The 25,969-nt window shown below is 38.8% G+C and overlaps 1 long non-coding RNA gene across 1 annotated transcript in view; it reads right to left on the reverse strand.

Moving 5' to 3' along the window:
* The window catches only part of LOC121385593, a 33,879-nt gene extending 13,587 nt beyond the window's left edge, over positions 1-20,292 (reverse strand). Inside the window, exon 1 of the long non-coding RNA XR_005959552.1 lies at positions 20,193-20,292. This is a non-coding gene — a long non-coding RNA (uncharacterized LOC121385593). The remainder of the gene's footprint in view (positions 1-20,192) is intronic.
* Positions 20,293-25,969: the final 5,677 nt, after the last annotated feature.

The following is a 25,969-nucleotide window of genomic DNA, read 5'->3' on the forward strand; positions in this document are numbered from 1 at the left end:
TCAAACCACAAACAAGGCAATCTGATTGCACAGACTAAACAAAAATCACCATACAGTCCTTACTGATTAGCAAAAACGATTTGTTTAATTTATATATTTATGTACATGAAATGTTTTTTTTCTTTCTTTACGGTCTTTATCACTTAAAGGCATATTGTCACAGACCTCTGACCTATTTAATGGTCTAACAAAGTATTACCTGAACAAATATCATTTGATTTGTCCCTAAATGTACTTTATTCAACCATCTTCATAACCACCATACTCCATTTATTAATGACATTTTGTAAAAATAATCGAATTATGGCAATGGTCCATAATTCAAAAACTAAAATTGCCGAGAGGATGACATGGATTTCACTCCATCATGAATCAGTTAAGGTGATGCGATAGCTAGATTTGGTTTCCAACAATTAATGTAATTTTTATTTATTATTCATTTTTTTAGATAAATATGGTTCTTAAATCTATGACAGTATGCCTTTATCTTATATAGTTATGTACATGAAAAAAAAAATCTTTACCGTCTTTATCACTTAATCAATTGCAAATATATTGGTGGACATATTTGCATTGAATTCTAAAGAATGCGGCTTTGCCTTTCGTATAAAATACATTCAAAGAAAAAAAAATCGAAATGATTTACACAAGAGGATTCAGTGCTTTATTCAACTACATTTAAATCTCTTTTTAAATCACTACATTCGTGTCTTAACTTGGCGTGCACTCTAGCGATGTCATTAAACAAAACAAACTTTAAATTTTAACTCGGTATGCAATGCATTGTCTCTTCAGCTGCCAAATGCATAGTATGGCATATCAGGTTTTATTGCTTTTTTAAATGAAGATATGTTTTGACAGTTTTGAATTTCAGCTCACAGGTTATTCCAAAGTTTGATTGTGTAGGTAGTTCTAAACCAAATAACTTCCGGTTGCGTCAAAGTTGGAGGTGCACCGAACTTTTGATAGAGAAGTGAACACCACAAGTCCTGTGATAGGTGATAAATGTGAGGTTGCTAGTTGTAAAAAGAAAAATAGTTTCATCTGGGGGAAAATGTATGCAATTTTATTTCATCTAGTACCACTGTGTCAAGTAGCCTTGTGCTTGAAACATGTATGGGGTACCTGTAAACAAAAGTACTCAAATTTTGTGCGGAACTAGGGTAGTCATAGACGCTAGCCGTTATCTCAGAAATGAGAAGCTTGTATTTATATCCGTGGCGTTTATGTTGATTGATACGCTGCAGGTAGGAGTTTTAGCCACATATGTTACTATTGTCGTCTATGGGATTTGATTTGGTAGTATACACCCTGTAGGTAACAACACCTGAACTCTCAATTAAATAGAGAATAATCACTTATCTTACAACGAGTTGTTTAAAATGTATCTAAGTTGCGAAAGCATACAGAAATTGTGACATATTCAATGGTGCTTAAAAGTTAAATTAATATTGAATTTAGCCGAATAATTCCATTTTCGTATTTCTAATTTCTAACCCTTACGTATATCTAACTGACCACAGTATGCACCCGATAAATCGTTTTTATTCCATAAGCAAACTTCTTGTCCTATTCGCTATTCCGGTTCGGGTTTTAATTAAAACATTAACCCCCACTGTTATTCGTTTTCTCCAGGAAACTAAAATTGCAAATGCTCTTAAGGCTAGCAGTAAACCATGGTTCGGCATAAGAGCCGATGCTTTATTTCTTCCTCTGCTCACTTAAGATGGTCTGTTTCTCAATTTGAACAATGAAGCCACGTGACTTTGACTTCTTCATTTGAAATCAACAAGTAAAATCAATAGAAACAAATAACAGGAGGATTACTTTAATGACGCCGTAGAACATTTTAAACTACGGTTATTTTGGTATCTAGCAGAGTTATTTCGACACTTCGGACAAAGAGAGACACACACAGAGAGAGAGAGAGAGAGAGAGAGAGAGAGAGAGAGAGAGAGAGAGAGAGAGAGAGAGAGAGAGAGAGAGAGAGAGAGAGAGATACAGAGAGAGAGATACAGACAGACAGACAGACAGAGACAGAGAGAGACAGAGATGTTTTATTTAACGACGCACTAAGAGAGAGTCACGAGGCACAGAGACAGAGACAGAGACAGAGAGAGAGAGAGAGAGAGAGAGAGAGAGAGAGAGAGAGAGAGAGAGAGAGAGAGAGAGAGAGAGAGAGAGAGACAGAGAGACAGAGAGAGAGACCAAGAAAAGTAACCCAAATGCCGCCACATAAGACGTCTGCCACATAAGACAGTACATATCACGACGTTTCATGTGTCTGTAACGCGAGTCCATCAATCACGTTAATGGAATATACATGTATTAGTAAGCAGGAAAATTAATTATTCAAAGAAATCAAAATAGATGATGGACAAGGAGAGCTATGTCAGCATAATAAAATGCCACTGCCATTAACGATTAGCCACAAGGGGTGCTTTATTTAATACACTTCGGCACATGTACAGACGAGTGGTAAACACGTGGCTGTCTATGATATACGAAACGAGAAGCATCGGTTGCAAATGGAACTAATTTAATGGATCCACAGAGAACACCGGCCACTTTGTCGAGTCTAAAGTTTACCATCGAGATACTCCCACTCATTAAATATACCGAGAGGCATAAATAACGCAATGGGTATTTCGCTGATAAACATATATTTTTAATGATATATTGAGCCTCTTCACGTTCATGTTCCTCACAATATTGCTAAACACCAACAGGCTGGAAAAGTAACTTTATTATTTGACCATTTCATCGTTAGAATTTTAACTAAACAGCACTGTCATATTTGCCGTGTTTGTTTCATGTTTTTCAATAACATTTAATACTACAACAAGGAACCAAATAGGAACAGTATCAATATTTGGGAATTAATTTGTTGTTTTGTGCCCACTTATTTAATTGTGGGAGACAAATCATATTGATTGATGGCAAAATATACTGAGAGGCATAAATAACGCAATGGGTATTTCGCTGGTATTTTCATATAGAAATGTTTTGTCATCTATATTAGACATGCAGGCAAATGACATATTGGTAACAACTGTAACTGAAAGAATACATTGTTTAAATTCAGATTAAAAAATAATATAAAATGTGGTTTTAAACAAAAACCACAAATGTCTTTGGCAATAAAACAGGGTTTTTTACATTACTTATCGTGTGCGTGTGTGTTTGCGTGTATGAGTGTGTATATGTGTGTTTGCATGTATGTGTGTGTGTATATGTGTGTGTGTGTGTGTATGTGTGTGTCTACGTGTGTGTGTGTGTATGTGTGTGTGTGTGTATGTATGTATGTTTGTGTGCGTATATGTGTGTGTGTGTATGCGTGTGTGTTTGCATGTATGTGTGTGTGGGGGGGGGGGGGTATGGGTATGTGTATGTGTGTGTGTATGTGTGTGTGTGTGTGTGTGTGTGTGTATGTATGTATGTGTGTATGTGTGTGTGGTGGGGGGGGGGGGGTTGGTTCAAAAACTATATGTCAAAATTACCAAACGTTTGACATCCAATAGTATCTAAATCAATGTGCTTTAGTGGTGTCGTTAAAGAAAAGAAACTTAAACATATGTTTTTCGTATAATTCAAACAAGACAGCTTGAAATGTTTGTTGTGTTTGGGGATCTCAAGTATTAACGTCAGCCTAATGGACTTTAATGTTTTCATAGCGAGTCTTTTTACAAATCGAAATATTTAGTTCACGTCACTTGAGATCAATTGAAATCACGGCTTTCTAGTGTCTGTCACGTGGTCATTCAGACACAAGGTACGGGCGGGACGTAGTCCAGTAGTAGAGCGCTTGCAAAACAATCATAATTATTGATGTTAAAGTTTTTTGTGGGGTTTTTTAACGACACCACTGGAGCATATCGAATAATTAATCGAATAATTAATTCTGACTCGTAGTCATCAGAGGAAACCTACTACATTTATTTTTTATAATACAGAAAGGGATCTTTTATATGCACTTTCCCACATACATGACAGCACATACCACGGCCTTTGTCCAGTTGTGCTCATAATTATGAAGACACAGCATCGACTTTCTACAGCCATTATAACAACCAAGACCACATTGAGTTTAAAGGAATAGAAAGTCGTAACAAAGTAAAGTCTGTTTTGTTTAACGACACTACTAGAGCTTGGTTAATCATTGGCTAATGGATGGTTGATAATTTATAACTGAAAATAGTTTGGAAATTAAAAATAATTCGATAATTCTGACTTATAGTCTTCAGAGGTACTCGCGCTTCGGTGTTTGTTTTTATTTGTTTGTTTGTTGTTTTTTGTTTGCCATTAGCAGCAATGAATATTTTATATGCACTTTCTTTATACAATTTTTCTCATACATAATTCTAAACCAGAAAAAGTTTCAACCAAAGGGTAACGTACTATATTTGTATACGACTATGACCCTTAATAACTTCATTCTCATATAGACCGGCATCGGTGGCGTCGTGGTTAGGCCATTGGTCTACAGGCTGGTAGGTACTGGGTTCGGATCCCAGTCGAGGCATGGGATTTTTAATCCAGATACCGACTCCAAACCCTGAGTGAGTGCTCCGCAAGGCTCAATGGGTATGTGTAAACCACTTGCACCGACAAGTGATCCATAACTGGTTCAACAAAGGCCATGGTTTGTGCTATCCTGCCTGTGGGAAGCGCAAATAAAAGATCCCTTGCTGCTAATCGGAAAGAGTAGCCCATGTAGTGGCGACAGCGGGTTTCCTCTCAAAATCTGTGTGGTCCTTAACCATATGGCTGATGCCATATAACCGTAAATAAAATGTGTTGAGTGTGTCGTTAAATAAAACATTTCTTTCTTTCTCATACATAATTCTAAACCAGTAAAAGTTTCAACCAAAGAGTAACGTATTGTATTTGTACACGACTATGACCCTTAATAACTTCATTCTCATAGCGCATGTTATTGCAACAAATTTATAAAGTTGCTTGATGCAAAAGCTGCATGTCATCCGAAAAAAGTGGGTCTTCGCATTAACCGGTTTATGTGTCTTTCTGGTATTAATTTACGGCATAGTGTGGACATATTTCCAAATGTTGCTTTATATCCAAGGTGCACTGAGCGTCACAGCACTTTATTTGATCTCGTGTAGCTGAGGACAAGTCCGATAATGCATGTGAATATGATCATTAAAGTGGTGTTGACACAAACGGAAAAATATCTGTGGCTTCTGCTGTAGTCCTATTCCATCTAATAACTTTGCATGGAATTGCTGAACTCAGTATCAGTGCCGACATTTATGCATTTAGTAAAGCACTCGATACAAGTAACATATCAAATACATCAAAGTGCATCGCTTTTACAGACTCGCTTTCGTGTCACCATGATTTATATTATATTATATGAAACTGCTATTTCTCCCCATCCACCCACTCTCTCTCTCTGTATCTATCTCTTTTAAATTTAAGCATCAATGTGAGTAAATCGTCCAGCTTTATTTGTGCCATAACGCGCCTTTGTTCGATTTCTGTTTCATGGTGTACGTAGCCTAAATAAGGGCAGTTCCAAAATTAATAACACGAGTGGGTGGGTACGTAGGAGGCACCGCAATTAATTTATTGTCTGGTGGGTCGCACCTTTCCCCCTTTACGTAAATGGTTGAATAAAATGTTTTTGTTTCTTTCTTTATTCTGGGGTGGGGGCGGGGGTAGAGGAAGTACTCCACTCCCGGGATCAACCCTGAAACAAACCTCGCTAGCAAATTTAGTTTTTACCATATAAACTCTCTAGGACAGGGTGGCAGATCGTAGCTCAGTGGTACAGGGCTCGCCTGGTGCGCGATCGATCTAGGATCGATTCCCGTCGGTTGAGGCAGTGTTCCACAACTGGTGTAACAAAGACCGTGGTATGTGCTATCCTGTCTAGGGGATGGTGCATATAAAAGATCCCTTGCTGCTAATCGAAAAGAGTAGCCCATGAAGTGGCGACAGCGGGTTTCCACTCTCAATATCTGTGTGGTCCTTAACCATGTTTCTGACGTCATATTACCGTAAATAAAATGTGTTGAGTGCGTCGTTAAATAAAACATTTCCTTCCTTTCTTCCTCTCGGACAGGATCGGCCTTCACTGTTTAGCTGTACTCAGTATTCAAGAGTTGCAACATCGCTTATATTAATTTTATACCGGCCTATAGTCCTTCCCTAACTTCATGGACGTTGCATTATAAAATTTATATTTAATAAAAGTTGGGTTTTTTGTGTGTGTTTTTTTGTGTGTTTTTTTTTTGGGGGGGGGAGGGGGGAATAACAAAAAAGGACTATTTTTACGAGAATTAAAACAATCGCTTCAGAAATAAATATAACTGTAATAGTAAAAACGACGTTTATTGCGTTAAGGCCGCCATATTGTTTCTTATCCTATAACTTACCCATCATATCCATGTCATAAACCCATGTGATAATATATTGTTTAGATCTGTCGTATACTATATTTTGCTGTGCCAATCTTGCTGACGTGTACTATATTGTTTAGATGTGTCGTATACTATATTTTATTGTGTCGATCCTGCTGTCATGTACTGTCGTATACTATATTTTGTTGTGTCAATCCTGCTGTCGTGTACTGTAGTATTTAGATGTATCGTATACTATATTTTGTTGTGCCAACCCTCCTGTCGTGTACTATAGTGTTTAGATGTGTCGTATACTATATTTTGTTGTGCCAACCCTCCTGTCGTGTACTATATTGCTTAGATCTGTCGTATACTATATTTTGTTGTGCCAACCCTCCTGTCATGTACTACATTGCTTAGATCTGTCGTATACTATATTTTGTTGTGCCAACCCTCCTGTCGTGTACTATATTGCTTAGATATGTCGTATACTATATTTTGTTGTGCCAATCCTGCTGTCGTGTACTATATTGCTTAGATCTGTCGTATACTATATTTTGTTGTGCCAATCCTCCTGTCGTGTACTATATTGCTTAGATCTGTCATATACTATATTTTGTTGTGCCAATCTTGCTGCCATGTTGTATAATGTTTTGACGTGCCAACTCCCATCGTGCCAATATAACGTTTTGATGTGCAATACACAATGTAGCAACATAAAGTATGGTTTGGTTAACGACACCACTGGAGCACATTAATTAAGTAATCATCGGCTTTTGGATGTCAAACGTATGGTTAGCCTATTCTGTCTCGTAGTCATCAAGGGACATTTTATATGCGCTTTCCCACAGACAGGACAGCACATACTACGGCCTTTGTCCAGTTGTGGTGACAATGTAGCAATGTGGTATAGTATAGTGCTTGAATATATCATTACCTGTACTATAGTATTTTGATGTGCCGAGGTAATATTTTACTGTATAAACTATGATATCATTTAATATAGTTTTGGTTGTTTTGCTTGTGCCAATCCAGTTGTCTTTTGCTATAGTGTTTTGATGTACCAATCTTCCTGTCGTGTACTGTACTATTTCCATGAGTCAATCCTTCTGTCTTAAACTATATTATTTGGATATACCGACCCTTATGATGAGTACCAGAGTGTTTCTTCTTTTCTTTTAAATGTCCATCCTGATATAAGTGTGTGTTTTCAGTGTCAATCCTGTTTTCATGTGCCATTGTGTTTGGTTTGCGCTATTGTTTCGGTGTGCCAATTTTGATGTCGTGTACTATAAGGATCACCGAATAAAAAAAGATGAAAACAAAACCGTTTTAGAAACTCAAAACAGCACAAGACAGATTTATCGCAGCTTATTCGTGTAATAAGTCTGCGTGTGGGTTAGATGTCGAAAAACAAGGTAAAACAAAATCAATCTGATTAAAATTAGCTATACTGGTCTCACCGGTAGATCTAACAGCATTGCGTGGACTCCCATGTCCAGGTGACATTTCACCTATAAATAACAATTTAAATATCGACCAATTACACTTCGCCTTTTATAGCGTTATTTGGGAGTAGATGATCTTCATTTTTATAACGTTATTTGGGAGTAGATGATCTTCATTTTCATCCCTAGCTTACATTCACTCATTTCATTTCAACGTATTTTCATGCTTATATCAAATTAAGGTTCAAGCACGCTGTCCTGGGCACATACCTCAGCTATCTGGGTTCTCTTCCAGGACAGTGGCTTAGTGGTTAGTTAAAATTGTCAATGACTTGCGAATTAGTGTTCGATCCGGATATTTGAATATTCGCTCGCTAATATGATATTCGAAATATTTGAATATTATTGTCAAATATTCGAATATCTGGGCTTTTTGGTTGATGGGGGGGGGGGGGGGGGGGGATACGTAGCCCAGTGGTAAAGCGCTCGCTTGATGCGCGGTCGGTTTAGGATCGATCCCCGTCGGTGGGCTGGTGCATATAAAAGATCCCTTGCTGCTAATCGAAAAAGAGTAGCCCATGAAGTGGCGACAGCGAGTTTCCTCTCTCTCAATATCTCTGTGGTCTTTAACCATATGTCTGACGCCATATAATCGTCAATAAAATGTTTTGAGTGCATCGTCAAATAAAACATTTCCTTACTTCCTTCCTTTTGGTTGTTGGGGAAAATAACTCTCAATGAGATAGATGGGGAAAATAACTCTCAATGAGATAGATGGGGAAAATAACTCTCAATGAGATAGATGGGGAAAATAACTCTCAATGAGATAGATGGGGAAAATAACTCTCAATGAGATAGATGATGAGGTTTCTTCGAATTCTGAGATCAGTCCTGCATGCTGTTAGCCACGTGTATTCAGTCACGAACATAAAACATGTCTCGAGTTTTATATATAAAATGCCTGTCATACCATTTTTATGAAATGAGAGAACAGGTTTGGTATCTAACAAAAAGGCACAATAGATAGCTAGGTTAGTTACCAGTCACTCCTGCATTGCTATTTGTATTTGTTTTCTGTCGTAACTTGCTACTTATGTTTTCTTCTTTTTGGGGGGTGGGGTATGTGTGTGAGGGGGTCGGTGGAGTGGGATGGGATAGGTGAGTTCATTACACAATTCAAACTTTAAAAACAACGTTAGTTTGAGTGAGTTATTGTTTAGTTGGTGATCGAACACTCGAATATTCGCTCGTCATCTCCATCGAATATTCGAATACCATTTTCAGACGGAATACAGAACACTATTCTTGTATTCATATCATTCTCGTCTCCATCATACATTTAGGAGATAACCACATGGAGTTTTTAGATTTGCAGGTGTTATTGTGTATTTGATCCCTTGACCGAAGACATTAGCCTGAGGTCAAAAATTAAACATTTGCGGGAATCAAGTAGACAATAACACTCGCAATCTAAAAACGCCATATGGTTATGTCCATTGTAAACGGAATCGTTTTTCTACGGAACTAACTTGAAAAAAATACCTGACTACAACTTAACTGTAGACCCTCGAATCATCAAGTTGGCCTGTTCCAATTGCTAATGACGTCATTTTCTAATGACGTCATTAGTTTTCCGGGTATTATTTTCCCCGAAAAAAGAATGTAATTAACCAATCACAATACAGAACACACTCGCCATCAGTTTACAATATATATTATTAAAAAGCCATATCATCCAATGAAGTAAGCATGATCGAAATGTATTGCCCTGTGACGTACATTGTATATGTTAATTCTAAACAAATATCTCTATGACGTATATTAGCTACCAGCGTTGGCAATAGCTTTTATTTGGAAAACGTGTTTATTTTTATTTTAAACTCAATTTTTGAGGTGATGTAAAAACAATAAAATACTACATTGTGTTCCTTAGATACCATTTGTCTTATAACTCGTTGTTTGAAAACCTATCCAACTCTCTTTCGTTCTAGAGAAAAAAACATTGGTTGCCATTATTATACTTTCGACTCTCGAATCATTTATTTACTTAGATTGTTTTGCTATGTACTTCATATGCCGTTGAATTACGGCCAGAGTGTAAACAAAGTTCAAAAGTTCAGTTAGATACGTTTAAAAAAAAACAAAAAAACTACTGAACAAAACAACTCGCTATTAGATAAATGGAATCCCGCGGACATTTAGTCATCTCTATAGCACATACACAGTATTTTCCAAAACACACACACATTTTAAAAATCGCATTTCTTTTGTTATTTACTATAACTTTGATTAATTGGACGACTGAATGCGTGTGCGGTCGCACTAAATAGGTTGGGTTAAAAACAGACGCATAAAAGTACAGTATCAAAAGTCAGCGGGTTGCATGAGTTCTAACATTACAAGACACATTTAGACATTAGAGAAAACTAATTTTGTTTAAAAAAAAAAAAAAAAAAAAAAATAACATTTAATTAATAATATAGAGAAACATTTTTTTTTTTTTTACAGAATCGTATCTCGTCGACACCATCCCCCGCAATCTCACGATTTAAACATTTCGTAATCATAAAATAAAGTAAAAACTTTTTTTAAAAACCCTCAACAACAAATAGTGGTAAATCTTAAGAGATGAATTTTACTTGTACAATGCAGGAAATTGCAGTTCAGGACATCTAGTTTTTAAAGGTTTTCGGCGTAACATATCCCCGAAACCTCTAGTGACTTTGCATTGCGCCCTCGATCTCAGTCAGTTCCCCCCCACCCCCCTCCCCCAAAAACAACAACAACAACAACAAAAAAACAACAACAAAAAAACAAAACAAAAAAACAAACCCAAAACAAACAAAAAATATATGAATATTCCAGGGTCCATTTCACACAAAAATCGTCTGCGATTTGCAGTTATACCGGCTGTACATTTACATTTGTTTGGCATTTATTACAGACAGAAGATGCAGCATTGCAAGGATAAACGAAAATAAAATATGTGTACTTCAAACTATATCAGTTGTAATGTTAGCAGTAATAAGAATTATAGTTTAGTCGTAGATTTACGTTTACGTGTAAAACTAAGCAGGGCTCGAGACGGCCTGTGGCTTAATAGACAAATGCTACCAACGTCCCGTTTGGGCGACTAAAATATTTTTTTTTAAATCATGGCGTTAGTCACCCAAATAATAATATGTGGGTGATCTTCTTTATAGCTATAACATATGAGCCACAATTAATATTTGTATTCCACATTATAATCTTGCTCGTGGTTCTCTTACCATAATTGTGCCAACATCCGTTATTATTTTTGGGCCAACCATATGTTTTTGGCGAGTTTCGAGCCCTGGACTAGGCTTACGATGTTTTGTGAAACTGGGCCCATTGCTCTGGGCCCATTGCTTTAGGGGGTTGCCCTGCCTGTCTGTGAGGGAACTGCGTATAAAAGCTTCCTTGCTGTTGTTACACGCGATAAATGTAACATATGTGGCGCCAATCCGTTTCTTATTTCAATACGTAGGCCTAGGATACACATGGACATCGAAAGCGGAGGTGTTGGGGGAACGCTGACCCCCACCCCACCCACCCCCACCCCCTCCCACACACACCACCACCACCACCATCACCATCACCCTCAACACTGAATATATCGTTTTACCTCCACAGTTGAAAAAAACAGATTAATATATTGTTGCCTCCTCTCCCCACCCCTGTTTCGTCGGTGGGCCCACTGGGCTACTTCTCGTTCCAGCCAGTGCTCCACAACTGGTGTAACAAAGGCCGTGGTATGTACTATCCTGTCTGTGGGATGGTGCATATAAAATATCCCTTGCTGCTAATCGAAGAGAGTAGCCCGTGAAATGGCGACAGCGGATTTCCTTTCTCAATATCTCTGTGGTCCTTAACCATATGTCCGACGCCAAATAATCGTAAGTAAAATGTGTTGAGTTTGGTTTGCTTAACGACACCATTGGAGCACATTGATTAATTAATCATTGGCTATTGGATGTCAAACATTTGGTAATTCTGACTCGTAGTCATCAGAGGAAACCCGCTACATTTGTCCTAATGCAGAAAGGGATCTTTTATATGCACTTTTCTAAAAGACAGGAAAGCACATACTACGGCCTTTGTCCAGTTGTGGTGCATTGGTTGAAACGAGAAAACAACTAATTAGTTGAATGGATCCACCGAGGTGGTTCGATCCTGCGACGCAAGCACCTCAAGCGAGCATAAAACATTTCCTTCTTTCCTTCCCTCCAACCACTAGATGTTATTTGTCCACGCCAGTCATAGTGTCGCAAAAAACCGCAAGTCAGACCTGAAAATAACAGTAGTTGTCGTCTTTTCCTGTATATTTTGTGACACCAAATGTAACCGAAATTTTGTTTTAACTACACCAGTACGTTTGACTATTGGAAGGAAGGAAATGTTTTATTTAACGACGCACTCAACACATTTTATTTATGGTTATATGGCGTCAGACATATGGTTAAGGACCACACAGATATTAAGAGAGGAAACCCGCTGTCGCCACTTCATGGGCTACTCTTTTCGATTAGCAGCAAGGGATATTTTATATGCACCATCCCACAGACAGGATAGTACATACCACGGCCTTTGTTACACCAATTTTGGAGCACTGGCTGGAACGATTGACTATTGGATGTCAAATATTTGGTAGTTTTGGACTCGTGTAGTCTTAGAGGAAATCCACTACATTTTTTTCCATTAGTACCAAGGAATCTTTTATATGCTCCCATAGACAGGATAGCACATACCACGGCCTTTGATATACCAGTCGAGATGCACTGGCTGGAACGAGAAATAGTCGTATGGGCCCACCGACAAGGATCGATCCCAAGCCGACCGCGCATTAGGCGAGCGCTTTACCACTAACCTACGTCACGCCCAGTTCTGTATACTAATAGGCTACGTCACGCCCAGTTATGTATACCACTAGGCTACGTCACGCCCAGTTCTGTATACCAGTGGGCTACGTCACGCCCAGTTCTGTATACCACTGGGCTACGTCACGCCCAGTTCTGTATACCACTGGGCTACGTCACGCCCAGTTCTGTATACCAGTGGGCTACGTCACGCCCAGTTCTGTATACCACTGGGCTACGTCACGCCCAGTTCTGTATACCACTGGGCTACGTCACGCCCAGTTCTGTATACCAGTGGGCTACGTCACGCCCAGTTCTGTATACCAGTGGGCTACGTCACGCCCAGTTCTGTATACCACTGGGCTACGTCACGCCCAGTTCTGTATACCACTGGGCTACGTCACGCCCAGTTCTGTATACCACTAGGCTACGTCCTGTACACCCCAAGTGTAACAAGTATGATATGTTTTAAAGGTATATTGTCACAGACCACAGACCTATTTAAGGGTCTAACAAAGTATTACCTGAACAAAAATAATTTGATTTGGCCCTAAATGTACTTTATTCAACCATCTTCATAAAAACCATACTCCATTTATTAATGACATTTTGTAAAAAAAACCTAAAAAAACCTGAATTATGGCAATGGTCCATAATTCAAAAACAAAAAATTGCCGAGAGGGATGACATGGATTTCACTCCATCATGGTTTAGTTAAGGTGATGCGATAGCTAGATTTGGTTTCCAACAATTAATGTAATTTTTATTTATTATCCATTTTTAGAGAAATAAGGTCCTTAAATCCGTGACCAGTATGCCTTTAAACCTAATAACTGCTGACTAAGTAGTCAGTATGCTAAGTTTAAGAAACATGTCTTCATGCGCGTCTGCATAACTTGACTCCCTTTAAACGTCGGTCGCCACAGTGTAGACTCCCCCTCCTCCCCCACACTTCTTCTGTGAGCATGCGCACACGAGATAATAAACAATAAACCCGAACAAAATGTGTGTCATCTCGGTTCTTTGTCCTCGTTATCCTAACCGTTAACAGCGCAATGATTATCTAACGTTCCATTGTCTCCCATGCTTATATTATAGCAACTAATGTCAACGTTGAATTATTTAACATCGTTTCCTAAAAGCAAAGACAAATACAAAGATAACCTACATGTTTAACGGGACGTAATTCGATTTTCTCTTTATTAACTCCTTTTACTTCCGCAGTTTTCAATGGGATTTTAATACATTATTTATCAACGTACCAAAACAAACCACGAAAAAGGTGAAAAGAAAAAAAAAGAAGAAAAAAGCTAGAGATAAAAATAAGAAAGAAAGATTAAAGAAAAAAGAAATTAAAAGGAATTCAGGCGTACGGTTATCTGTACGAACGCGATGTGCAAAAGTCAAAGTTTGTTTTGGTTAACTTGAGCACATCGATTTATTAATTATACGTTTTTGGATGTGAAACATTGGGTAATTTTGACTCGTTATCTTCAGAAGAATGCATTACATTTTTCCATTAGCAGAAATGCATTTTTGTTTTATATGGACAGGATAGCATATACCACGGATTTTCATATACTACAGTTGGGACGAAAACAAAACACCCAAACAATCAGAGAATATAGTTATATGACAACACACACCACGAACTTTCATATACCACTGGTTAGGACCAAAAAAAGAAAGAGAAAAAAAAGAGAAAAAAGAAAGAAAGAGAGAATGAGTCCACCGAGGCGGTTCTATCCTGCAACCAAAGTATCTCAGGCAGCCGCTCTATCGACTGAGTTAGATCCCGCCCCCATGTCGAACAAAAACAGCTCCAAACAATAACAAATATCCCAACCACGAACAAGAATGTATCTCCAGTATACGGTGAAACCTCTCTAAACCAGACCCTGAACAAACCGGAAATCTCGGCAAAACCGGCCAATATTCATTATCCCGATTTAAAAAAAAACCAAAAACCCCTCTGAAACGTTACCCTCTAAACAACGGAACCTGTATAACTCGGATAAATACTAAGTCCCCATATTGATTCGGTTTAGACAGGTATTAACTATACGTGGATTTTCAAACGCTCCTTAAAAGTAAGGCAGCTTACCCTACTTTTAGCACTGGCGTAGGGCGCATGGGTGGCACTTTGTAGCAACAGCGATGGTTTTTACATATTTATACATGTATTTATATAATATATATGTGTGTGTGTGCCCCGCCCCCATCCGCACATTTTGGCACCTTCCTATGCCCGTGTTTAGACAACATTAGGGCGGAATCAAGAAAATATAACATGGTCCCGTTGCCAGGCCGACTGCGCATCAGGCGAGCGCTCTACCACTGGGCTCCGTCCCGCCCCTCTTCCGTAAGAAAATGGACGTCCAAATTCACACACGGATGTGCATAGAATACGGCGCAAATTCCACCTGTCCGCAATATGTATGCGTACATATCTACGGAAAGAAGGAAGGAAATATTTTATTTAACGACGCGCTCCACACATTTTTATTTTACGGTTATATGGCGTCAGACATATGGCTAAGGACCACACAGATATTGAGAGAGGAAACCCGCTGTCACCACTTCATGGGCTACTCTTTTCGAGTAGCAGCAAGGGATCTTTTATATGCACCATCCCACAGACAGGGTAGTACATACCACGACCTTTGATATACCGGTCGTGGTGCACTGGCTGGAATGAGAAATAACTCAACGGGCCCACCAACGGGAATCGATCCCAGACCGACCGCGCATCAAGCGAGCGCTTTACCACTGAGCTACGTCCCGCCCCCACATGTCTACGGAATCCACAATACACAGTCCGTAACAATCGCTTTCTATACAAACAGGTTGAGTAGATTTATGTGTGTGCGTGTGCGTCTGTGTGTCCGATCACTATATGCATTACGGAATACATTTACGTAGATTTTTTTATATCCCACTCCAGTCTGTTATGTAATGGTTAAAGTTAACGGTTGTTCTGTTTAATGACACCACTAGAGCACATTGATTACCTAATCATCGGCTATTATTGGACGTCAAACATTTGGTAATTCTGACATATAATCTTAGATAGGAAATCCGCTACATTTTTTCCATTAGCAGCAAGATATCTTTTATGTGCACTTTCCCACAGACAGGATAGCACATACCACGGCCTTTGACCAGCTGTTGTGCGCTGATTGGAACAACAATAATTTTTAAAAATCAGGTGAATGGATCCACTGAGGTGATTCGATCCGTAGGCGCAATACCTCAGGCAGGCACTCAACCGTCTGAGCTAGATCTCGCCCCTTTATGTAATGGAACCATTGGAAATATTCGTAAATCATTTCAGGGCCGTACCCTGATCAAAATCCTAGGGAGGGCACTACTTTTTATAAACATATGAAACACTATACAAATTAAACCCTGAGATGTGTATGCTCTTTTCTGGAGTAAAAAAAAAAGAGAGAGAAAAGAAAGTGAGATTCTCAGGGGGGTACGGCCCTGCCGTTTGGGATACGGGATCTATCTCAGTCGGTAGAGCACTGGTAGAGTCCTTTAGTTGTAGGGGCGGGACGTAGACCTGAGGTAACGCGCCCGCTTGATGCGCGGTCGGTTTGGGATCGATCCCCGTCGGTAGGCCCATTTGGGCTATTTTTCGTTCCAGCCAGTGCAACACGACTGGTATATCAAAGGCCATGGTTTGTGCTATCCTGTCTGTGGGATGGTACATATAAAAGATCCCTTGCTACTAATAGAAAAATATAGCGTGTTTCCTCTCTAAGACTATGTCAAAATTACCAAATGTTTGACATTCAATAGCCGATGATTAATAAATCAATGTGCTCTAGTGGTGTCGTTAAACAAACAATTACCAAATGTTTGACATCTAGTAGCCGATGATTAATAAATCAATGTGCTCTAGTGGTGTCGTTAAACAAAACAAACTTTACTTCCTTTAGTCGTAGTGTCGAACTTCTTCATTATATGATTACAATTTCCCGGTCCCAACCAGTGTCCCACGACTGGAGTACCACAAAAAAAAAAAAAAAAAAAAAAAAAAAATGTAATCAAACTGTATGTGTGAGAATACAAAATGTCTGAGATTTAAAAGCGGCTATTGTTGGCTAAGCCAATAATTAAGAAAGCAATATGCTCTTGTGGTTCCGTTAAACTAAACAAACTTTTAAAGCATTTGGTGAATAATTTGACTGGGATCGAATTTCTGATCAGTAATTCCGATTCGAGAGGCTGACACCTTGATACACTAGGTTTACAAAGAACCGTCGATCGTATCAGATGTATACGACATGATATGGAAAATCAATCAGATCAGTTTAAAACGTTAGCTTGATAGGCAAAGTTCAACTAATCCTCTATCTAACGCAATTTAAACAGGAAATCGAGCCTGAACCGTCCACAGGAAATTCAGCCTAAACGATCGCTTTCACAGACATGACACAAAAAAAGGAGAAACATGGTTTGAAGAAACATAATAATATAGTTTTAAACAAATCAATATATTAAAGTCGGGACGTAGCCCCTCCAGTGGTTAAGTGCTCGCTTGATGCGTGGTCGGTCTGGGATCGATCCCCGTCGGTGGGCCCATTGAGCTATTTTTCGCTCCAGCCAGTACACCAAAGGCCGTGGTATGTGCTATCCTGTCTATGGGATAGTGCATATAATAGATCTCTCTCTACTAATGGAAAAATGTAACGGGTTTCCTCTCTTTGACTGTTTAAAAAAATGACCATATGTTTGACATCCAATGGCCGGCGATTAATAAATCAATGTGCTCTCGTGGTGTCGTTAAACAAAACAAACTTTATTTATAGCCCCATCAGTGGTAAAGCGCTCGATTGATGCGCTGTCGATCTAAGATCGATCCCGGTAGGTGGGCCCATTGGGCTATTTCTCGTTCCAGCCAGTGATCCACGACTGGTATGTCAAAGGTTGTGGTATGTGCTGTCCTGTCTGTGAAATGGTGCATACAAAAGATCCCTTGTTATTAATAGAACAAAATGTAGCGGGTTTCCTCTCTAAGACTATATGTGAAAATTACAAAATGTTTGACATCCCAATAGCCGATGATTAATAAATCAATGTGCTCTAGTGGTGTCGTTAAACAAAATAAACTTTAACTTTATTTCTCAAAGGTACTAATGCTAGGGTCAGACTGTCAACTGTCACGACGAAGTTGGCCAATTCGAGGGTTGCGTTGTAATTTCTCCAACTCCCGACTGGTGCGCTCATATTAACAACTAATGGGTCGTAGGAGTTGTATACGACGAGAATCGAGTTGTAAGAGCGCCCAGACTAGCAACTTTGTCGTGGAAGTTGGTAGTCTAAGTCTAGCACTCTTGCTCCCTATCACTCTGAGACTAGTTTAAGTAGATTAATTTTTAGTTTCCCTACTGCAAATGTTTTCCCTACTGCAAATGATCACATCGGAACAACCTAGAAATTAATATTCTAATTTAAAAAAAAAAAAAAAAACGAAACAAGGTTTGAACCATAAAGGAACATGTATCTTTAATTGTGTTGCCTATAGGGTGTATACTACCAAATCAAATCCCATAGACGTCAATAGTAACATATGTGGCTAAAACTCCTACCTGCAGCGTATCAATCGACATGAACACCTCGGGTATAAATACTACCACCCCTCACCCTCAAAGTGAATCAGAAAAAAATGGGGATCAAGCTGCTCATTTCGGAGATAACGGGTAGCGTCCATGACTACTCTAGTTCCGTACAAAATTCGAGTACTTCTTTTACAGGTATCCCATACATGTTCCAAGCACAAGGCTACTTGACACAGTGGTACTAGATCAAATACAATTGAATACATTGTTTACCCAGATGAAACGTTGTTTTTTTTTTACAACCAACACACTCACATTTATCACCAATCACAGGACTTGTGGTGTCAACTTCTCTATCAAACGTTCGGTGCACCTCTAACCTTGACCCAGCCGCAAATTATTTGGTTTAGTACTACCTAATGCTGTCATAAAGTTTAGAACACGCTGATTAAATAACCATCGGCAACTGAAAGGAATGATGGAATAAATGTTTTATTTAATAACGCACTTATTTAGTACGGTTTCATAAGGTTAAGGACCACACATATAAAGAAAGGAAACCCGCTGTTTCCACGCCATGGGCTACTTTTTTCGATTAGCAGCAAGGGATCTTTTATATGCAATACCCTACACACAGGATAGTAGATATTGCGACCTTTGTTATACTGAAACGAGAAATAGCCCAATTTGGCCCACCCTCGGGGATCGATCCCAGAGCGAGCGCTTTACCACTTGCTTTCGTCCAATCCCTTCGGCTATTAAATGTAAACTATTTAGCAATTTTGACACTTGATCTTCAGAGGAAACCCGTTACATTTGCCCCTTAATAGCAAAGGATCCTTCATATGCACTTTCCCACAGACAGAAGAGCAGATACCACAGCTTTTGATGTACTAGACATGGGGAACCGGTTGGGACAAGAAAAACCCATTGGGTCGGGCGAGAAGGCTCGATCCTATTATCCAAGCCAACCAGGAGAGCGCTTTATTGAAAGCTAATTCCCGAGTCCTTTGGTCATAAATTCACGAGTTAAAAAGTGTTACTACTACCACTGCTGCAACTTTCACGTCTACAACAACAACTACTACTGCTGCTACTACTGTTGCTACTACTACTACTGCTGCTACTACTACTACTACAATTGCTGCAACTTTCACTTCTTCTACTACAACTACTACTACTGCTATTACTACTACTACTACTGCTACTACTACTACTGCTGCTACTACTACTACTGCTACTGCTACTGCTACTACTGCTATTACTACTACTACTACTTGTACTACTACTTGTACTACTACTACTACTACTGCTACTGCTACTACTGCTACTGCTACTACTACTGCTATTACTGCTACTACTATTACTACTACTACTAATGCTACTACTACTACTACTTTCACGTCTACTACTGCTGCTACTACTAGTATTACTACTTTTAGTTCTACTACTACCACTACTGCTATTACTACTACTACTACTTGTACTACTACTTGTACTACTACTACTACTACTACTGCTACTGCTACTACTACTACTACTACTAAAACTTTCAATTCCTCTACTACTACTACTACTACTGCTTCTACTACAAGTACTACTATTACTACCACTACTACTACTGTTACTGCTACTACTACCACTGCTACTACTACTACTACAAAACTTTCAATTCTACTACTACTGCTGCTACTACTACTACGACTGCTACTACTACTGTATGTAATATTTTATTTATTTCATGGTTTTTCTAATTTTAATTAACTTTTTGTTTTCCTGTTTATAATTGCATGGTCCAGTTTTACGCATAAAAATAACTTAATTTACAAACAATGAATTAAAAGGGGAAAACTGTAATAAAACATAATAATAAAATAAAAAAGAAAACACACATTTACCCCTCCCCCAATATTTGAAAATAAACGCAATGCTACTTACTTTGAGCGTAAATACTACTTTCCCGGAGACTCTTATGAAGACCACTACCAACAAACAAACCGATCTTTCTACGACACGCAGTAATATTTCTCACAATAATTTATACACCGGTCTAACCCACAAGTCCCCACCCACGATCTCATTAAGTAGCAAGCCTGGGCGCGTTGAAATACAATTAATCAAAAGCTTTAATCGACCAGGCCTGTTTGCGATTTTTCTCATTTTCTCAGGCTATGGAATAAACTCGAAACTCCTGTCAATACAGCACTGGAAATCTTGCAACCAGTGTATTAACTGGTTCCAACTGTCCAAGCCGCCGATTCGAGGGTTGATGAGGTCACGTGATACTACTCAGCCAACCCACTCCTTTATTACTACTAGAGCTAGGCCAGAGGAGGGAGTCACCGGTAAATATTGTAATCTAACTATATTAATACAGCTGCTTCATCCCAAAAATAATTTTAGAAAATATTTCCGTAGAATATTTACAGTTCTTTGATTGAGGTATTGATCTGTGTACATCCGTGTGTGTGTGTGTGTGTGTGGTGTGTGTGTATGTGTGTGGTGTGTGTGCGTGTGCGTGCGTGTGTGTGTATGTGTGTGTGTGTGTGTGGTATGTGTGTGTGTGCGTGTGTGGTGTGTGTGTGTGTGTGTATGTATGTGCGTACGTACGTGTGTGTGTGTGTGTGTTGTATGTGTGTGTGTGTATGTGTGTGTGCAAAATGAATGAATGAATGAATGTTTAACGACACCCCAGCACGAAAAATACATCGGCTATTGGGTGACAAACCACGGTAATGCAAGCAAATAAAGTGATGATCAACATCAATTTAAAAATTCAAGATTTAAATAAAAACAGTGTAAAGAACTGCGCAAAAATACAAATATCATAGATAAATACTGACCTTTACTAAAAATTTCAATTGTATCTCGAAGAAAACAAGGGGATTTGTGCTGTATTGGCCATTCTCAAAGAGAATGTTACACCCCTGCACCACGGTGAGGTTACAGCACGCGCAGGGGATGTGTGTTTTTTTTAGTGTGTGTGTGTGTGTGTGTGTGTGTGTGTGTGTGTGTGTGTGTGTGTGTGTGTGTGTGTGTGTGTGTGTGCAGTCAAAACGGGGTTTTCTTTATTTATGAAAGCTACATTTAAAAAAAAAGTATTTATGGTCTGTAAAGCCAAACAAAATAAGTATGATGTCGATTTTTATAGGAGTAACCTGTGGGTTGTACAAATCCCTCCGTGCTACTGTTTAGGAAATATTTAGGGTACCAAGGCAAAGGAGGCCCGAGGGGTAACCATGGCAATTGAAAAAAACAAAGAAGAAAGAAATGTTTTATTTGACGACGCACTCAACACATTCTATTTACGGTTATATGGCGTCAGACATATGGTTAAGAACCACACATGTATTGAGAGAGGAAACCCGCTGTCGCCACTTCATGGGCTACTTTTTCGATTAGCAGCAAGGGATCTTTTATATGCACCATCCCACAGACAGGGTAGTACCTACCACGGCCTTTGATATGCCAGTCGTGATGCACTGGCTGGAACGAGAAATAGCCCAATGGGCCATGGTCACTGAGGATAGACCAAGTCAGATAAGGAGGACGTAAAAAAAAACCCACCCAAATATATTTACCTTTTCTGTACAATCCATGCTTTAAAAAAACAAAAAAACAAACATAAAAAACCGCGGGGGGGGGGGGGGGGGGGGGGATAAAGCCGCATCATTGCATCAATTCTGGAACTTTGGGGCGGGGGGGAGGGGGTTGTTGTTTATTTGCCTAATAGTGCGCTATAAAAAAGTTCGTTTTCTTTAACGACACCACTAGGGCACATTGATTTATTAATTATCGGCTATTGGAAAAAAGAAAAGAGGACGTAAAAAAAACACCTAAAAAAAAACATTAAAGAAAAACGGGGGGAGGGGGAAATAAAGCCGTGTCACCGGAATCTGGAACTTTGGTCTGATCAGAAATCGACTCTTGGTTGTTGGGGGGTTTTTGGGGTTTTTTTCTTTTTTTTCTTTGGGGGGGGGGGGGGGGTGTGTGCCTAATAGTGCGCGCTATAAAAACGTTTGTTTTCTTTAACTAGAGCACATTGATTTATTAATCATCGCCTACTGGGTGTCAAATATTTGGTAATGTTGACGTATAGTCCTAGAGGGGAAACCCGCTACATTTTTCCATTACTAGCAAGGTATCTTTTATATGCACCAAACTCAGTGGAGTAGCGAGGGTGTGTGTGTGGAGGGGAGCACGCGGGCAATGTCCCCCCAATCACCCTTTTTTTTACTATATTAAATTTTATGAAATCATGCATACATACATTAATAGTATGCGGGGATGGTGCATATAAAAGATCCTAGGCTAGTAATGGAAAATGTAGCGCGTTAGAATTAGCAAATGTTTGTCGTCCAATAGCCGATGATTAACAAGTCAATGTGCTCTAGTGGTGTCGTTAAACAAAACAGACTTTAACTTTAACTTTTACTCGCTAAGTATGTTACGGCTTTTATTACATACAAGCTTGTTATGTTGCCGGTAAATACCGTAGATTACGGTGAAAACGGAGGTCTTTTTCATCAAAGCAAATTGACTTTTTAATTTTTTTTTAAAAACAATCTAAAAAAGACCCAGAGCCCCCCCCCCCCCCCCCAAAAAAAAAAAAACGCCACAAAAACAACAAAACAACCCCCGTCTGCCCTCACCCCGACCCCCCCCCCCCCCCCAAAAAAAAAAAAAAAAAAAAAAAAAAACACCCAAACAAACAAACATACAAAGGCAAGACTTCCAGACGTGCCAGCATTCAGTACATTCAGGCTTAGGTTTAGGGTTAGTGATAGCACGTGTATTAACAAACTAGCTGGAAAGTTCGGAAGTCTTTCCCATACAAACATACAAATAAACAAAGCAAGAAACAAAACTAGACAATTAATTTATTTGGTTATCATTTTGATACTACCTCTTATAAAAACCAGTGTCCTCGTGATAAAAGTGATATATCACTCATTGTCACTTTATGTTTTTCATTCCATCACAACACGCTGATTAATTCATGGTGTTTGTATTTTATTACTGAAACTCAATACCTAAACTGAGTCGGTGTCACCGATACACATAGTACCCGATATCAACTCGTCGCACAAAGGCCATTCATTTTGTTAATCCGGCTTTCGGAAATCTCAATTAATTGTAAAATTGATTGTGACCAATGAAATGTATCCGAATGCCAGATCACGCACATGAAAACAAGATTAAAGCAGCAATATCCGGTTTGTTTTTTAAGTGTTTGTGATAATATATCATATAAGTTAATTTCTTATTGTGACGCGCCATTCCTAGATTACCTTTTACTGCTGTCTCTGGTTTAGATCAAGTGAAATATAAAACACCGATATAAAATAATTCCAGCTCCCGAAATAAAACGAAAGAAACAAAAATACCCCCCCTTCCCCCCCTCCAAAAAACACAAAAAAAACACAACAACAAACAAACCAACCACAAACACTAATCAAAACCCAACAACAAAACAAAACAAACAAAAAACAGCAAAAAACACAACATTAAACAAAATAAAACACACACACTCGGCTAAAATAAAAAACACAAAAACCCCACAAAAACTCCCCCTCCCCTCCAAAAAAAAACAACAACAAAAAAACAAAACAAAAATAAAATAAAATAAATAAATAACCGGGAAAAAAACTAACTGAAACAAACACATAAAGACAACTAAATTAGTGGTCGTTGGATACCATTTAACTTACAACACGTTGATTATAAACTTATCGACCAGGATACGTTTTTAAACTAGTTAAGGTAGATGGTATCCACCTGACGTGAATATAGTAATACATTTCTTACATATCGTCAAAACCCAGGTTTAAAATGACGATATTAATATTGATTTAGTTGAAAGTAGATTTGTACCACTATTCCAATCAGAACACACTCCACCCCTTCATAAAATCGTGGATTCGCCACTGCTATTTAAAAATTACCTGTCATAACAGGCAACCTGAACCGAAGAGTTTCACAGCGTAATTTAAAATAGCACGAAATTGATACATTTTAATTCACATCATTTTACGTCAAAAATGTCTTATCAAATATTAACCAGCTTCGCGCAAGGTTTTCGCGTAATGATACACACATACAATGCTAAAGTAAAAGATATAAGTTACACGTACAGAAATTGTGCAGACATTAAAAAACCCCACATGAATATTGATAATTGATTAAAGCAGTAAACTCTGTTAGTATTATTTAAAAAAAAAAAAAATGTTTAGAATAGACCTTCAACATCGTTTTTCTAACCACTGCGCGTCATCCTTCGATATCGTTTGACGAAACTCTCTAACAGAGGTCACCTAAATTGTCAATCTTAATTTTTTTAGTGACAGACCCTAGTTTTTAAACACTACGACATATTTTTCACTGTTTAAGTTGTGGGGTTTTTCCATATTCAAATTAGACATTGGGGACAGGACGTATCCCAGTGGTAAATCGCTAGCTTGATGCACAGTCGGTTTGGGATTGATCCCCGTTGGTGGACCAATTGGGCTATTTCTTGTTCCAGCCAGTGAACCACGATGGAATATCAAAGGCCGTGGTATGTGCTATCCTGTCTGTGGGATGGTGCATATAAAAGATCCCTTGCTACTAATGGAATTTTTTTTAGCGGGTTTACTCTCTAAGACTAAAGGAGTTTATTTTTTGTATGTTCTGTTGATATTTACAGCTGTTTACTTTCATATTTGTTTTTGTTTTTGTTTTATCTTGATAATTCGGTTCACTATTGGGTTGTTTACTGCAGACCCGTGCACTGTTATCATGGTCTGTCCGTAGCGTTTATTGTTGTCTCCTCGAAGAATAGATGCGCGGTCGGTCTGGGATCGATCCCCTTCGGTGGACCCATTGGACTACTGGTGTAACAAAGGCCGTGGTATGTACTATTCTGTCTGTGGGATGATGCATATAAAATATCCCTTGCTGCTAATCGAAAAAGAGTAGCCCATGAAGTGACGAGAGCGGGTTTCCTCTCTCAGTATCTGTGTGGTCCTTAACCATATGTCCGACGCCATATAACCGTAAATAAAATGTGTTGAGTGCGTCGTTAAATAAAACATTTCCTTCTTGAAGAGTTTGTATTCTGGTCTTTAATGTTCATATGATTGATTGTGTCTTTCAAGTGTGATTATTTTTTATAATTATATAGGAATGTTTACTTTGATGTAGATCATATTATAACTTAGTTTCACACCCAACAGCCGATGTTTTTTTGTTTTTATTTTGTGTGTGTTCTTCCATTCGTCCATCCATTAATCCATCCATCAATACATCCATCCATCAATCCATCCATCCATCCATCCACCGAAATCCCACCCACCCATCCATCCATCCATCCATCCATCCATCCATCCATCCATCCATCCATCCATCCATCCATCCATCCATCCATCCATACATACATCCATCCATCCATCCATCCATTTGTTCGTCCGTCCGTCCATTCGTCTGTCTGTATATCCGTTCGTTCGTTTGTTCATTCATTCATTCATTCACTCATTATTCCACTTATCCTTCCATCCAATTTCGGTTAAAGTCATTAGAAATTGGTGCTTATTCATACACATACGTGGTGTCCCTTTAACACCTACACTCCATACACGATCGATAACCTCCTTCAACACCTACACTCCATACACGATCGATAACCTCCTTCAAAACCTACACTCCATACACGATCGATAACCTCCTTCAACACCTAC

This window comes from Gigantopelta aegis, chromosome 11 (assembly GCF_016097555.1).
Source record: "Gigantopelta aegis isolate Gae_Host chromosome 11, Gae_host_genome, whole genome shotgun sequence".
NCBI classification, from domain to species: Eukaryota; Metazoa; Mollusca; class Gastropoda; order Neomphalida; family Peltospiridae; genus Gigantopelta; species Gigantopelta aegis.